Genomic DNA, 3,257 nt, shown 5'->3' on the forward strand with positions numbered 1-3,257 from the left:
ATACAATATTTTCACATCTGACTTACCTGAGTTACCTCAGGGAAATCTTTGTTTGCGGATGACACAGGCCTCTCCGCCAAAGGACGAAGCCTGCGTGTCATCTGTAGTCGATTGCAAAAAAGTTTGGATATTTTTTCTTCATACTTGCAAAAATGGAAGATTTCTCCTAATGCTTCCAAAACTCAACTAATAATATTCCCACATAAACCAAAAGCTCTTTATTTGAAACCTTCAAGTAGACATGTTGTCACGATGAGAGGGATTCCAATAAATTGGTCAGATGAAGTTAAGTATCTAGGGCTCATGCTAGATAAGAATTTAACTTTCAAAAATCACATTGAGGGCATTCAAGCCAAATGTAACAAATATGTAAAATGTCTCTATCCCCTTTTTAATAGAAAATCAAAACTTTGTCTTAAGAACAAGCTTTTGATATTCAAACAAATTTTCAGGCCAGCCATGTTGTATGCTGTACCAATATGGACTAGCTGTTGTAATACCAGGAAGAAAGCTCTGCAGAGAATTCAAAATAAAATTTTGAAAATGATTCTGAGGCTTCCTCCCTGGTATAGTACCAATGAGTTACATAGAATATCCAATGTTGAAACATTGGAACAAATGTCAAATAAAATAATCAATAATTTCAGGCAAAAATCGTTACAATCTTCTATTGCCACGATTAATGCGTTATATGTTTAGGTTAAGTTAGGTTAAGTATATTCAAAGCGTTTTTTTTTCTCTTATAAGCAGGTGAAATCAACTCACCTGTAAAAAATCTGAACTGCTACGGCAAATGAAATGTAGTATGTTGTTAACAAAATGTTAATAAAATCTTAGATTTGTTTTACCAAATTAGGATGATAGTGTTGTCTAATAACACAGAACACCTAGATATAAGGAATAATGAATGTAATGTTTGGAATGATACTAATAAAATAAAAAAAAAAAATAATAAAAAAAAAGTATGGTTCCATGAGTCGATATCGAGTAATGGAACATCGACTCATGGAGGGTTGACTGCATTTTAAATTTTTTCTAGAGCTTCTATCAAGTATATTTTTTTCCTGAATTTCTTTCAGAAAATGCACCAGATATTTCTCCAAGATTGTTTGGAAATGCTTCAAGAGTTAAGATTTTTTTGACAATTCCTCAGAATTATGCCTTCTATAATTCAACCAGGAAGTTCTCCAAGAATATCTCCAGAAATTCTCCAATGCGGTCTAATAGGATTCCTTTCAGGATTTCATAAGGCATTCATTGCATATATTGATAAGATAATAAAAACTTCAGGAGCTCAAAACTTTTCACCAATCTCTTTCAACATTTGCTCCAAGAATCCCACTATAAAAATTCCTACGGAAATTTTTCCTGCAATTCACACGAGGGGTTTCTTCAGAAATCTAACTAATTCTTATGAGAATTTTATCATAAGACACCACAAATGTCATCGATACAAATATTAATTTTTATTGTTTTCATGAAGGAGGTCGAAAATATTGAAGGGGAGAAACAAAAAAAAAATCCATGCTTTTCTTGACCTGTTAGGTAGCGGAACTGGGTGTAAAAACGCCGTCGGGGTCAAACGCGCCACCCTTAATTTAAACGAACGGCAAATTTGGGAACGCTTGTTTCCACCCGAGATTATAGACCATGTGTAAAGGTGCTTCTCTATTTGTATTTTTAGGTGTTTGTGTGACAAAAATCGTGAAGAAAAAAAGAATTTCGCTGTTTTTGTTGCAATTTTTTTTCTTGATTATTATTCAGGTCGATGTATAACCAATCTTTTGAAACTATCACCGAAAATCGCCTTGCGCACTCTCAGTTTGTATTCCATGCAACATAAAAAAGGTGAATTTACTGTTAAAAAAACGTATTGTAGAACTCAAACTTTAAGGCTGTGAACCGTTTCACCAATTCGTTTAACTATTAGTTAAAATTTGACATTTCGATAGTTATTTTGAGTTATTTGAGTAGTTATTTCAGAACAAAGTTGACAGATGATTAGTTATTCTCAAATTCACGGGAGCAGAAAATAACTTTCGAACTGTCAAGTTTAACCATGCTCCAGAGCAGGGTTACAGTTATCCCTCCATGAGTCGATGTTCCATTACTCGATATCGACTCATGGAACCATACTAAAAACATAAAATCATGGTTACTATGACGGTCCCTTCAAACAGCTTTCCAAAGAATAGCTGTTCCACTCGATATTTCCATGAGTCGATGGTCCCTTCAATATCGACTCATGGAGGTTTGACTGTATTTCTAACCGGAGGGAAAATAACTATCGAAATGTCAAATTTTGACTAATAGTTAAACGAATTGGTGAAACGGTTCACAGCCTAAATCAACTCGTGAGCAGTCAGAGTTTGGTGACATACTCTAGAACAGCGTGTCATTCTGGATCGGACTACCGTTCTGCGCGGACGTGTTTTTTCGATTCGCCCGAAGTTCGATTTCCTTTTCTTTCGTGTGCGAAGTGCACTTTTCGCGATTTCGCGTTCCCACGACTGTTCCTTGGCGCTTACCTACCTCCTTGGAGTGGCCAGCCAGAAAGCTTCCCTGCAAGCAGCAGCAGACCAACCGTGGCCCATAGCATTTGCGATGGGTCGCAACCGCAAACAGAAGGCGGATCCCGCCAGTGGACCAAGTCCCCCAGAGGGCGAAGGTTGTTCCCCTGTTCACGGCGGTGAAGGACATCGCGGACGCGGCGATCGGAGCTAGCGGCTCACCAAATCAAGCCGCTGTTCAAGCTGTGCCACACCGACACAAAGATCATGTGTGCTTCTGGTGCCGATTACGAGAAGGCCGGTAATCTACTGAAGGCATTGGAGTTTTACACCCACGATGCCCCCGGTAGCAAACCGTTGAAGGTTCTCATCCGAGGGCTGCCGGAATACACCCCGGAGGCAATCGTCGACGAGGTGAAACTGGCCGGACTGAAGCCGACGAATGTGTTCCCCAACCGGCGAGTGCAAAGAGGAGGGCACCGGGACAAACTCTACCTGGCCCGGCTGGAGAAGGGATCCATCACCATGGCGGGCCTGATGAAGGTGAGAGCGCTCTTCAACATCGTGGTTGAATGGGAGCGCTACCGCCCGAAGAAGAGAGACGTGACGCAGTGCGGCAACTGCCTCAAGTTCAGTAACGGGACGAGGAACTGCCACATGAAGCCCCGCTGTGACAAGTGTGCCGGCGCGCACGCAACGACGACATGCCAGAAGATGGAGGGTATCGAACCGAAGTGCGCTAACTGC

The sequence above is a fragment of the Aedes aegypti genome, chromosome 3 (genome assembly GCF_002204515.2).
Source record: "Aedes aegypti strain LVP_AGWG chromosome 3, AaegL5.0 Primary Assembly, whole genome shotgun sequence".
NCBI classification, from domain to species: domain Eukaryota; kingdom Metazoa; phylum Arthropoda; class Insecta; order Diptera; family Culicidae; genus Aedes; species Aedes aegypti.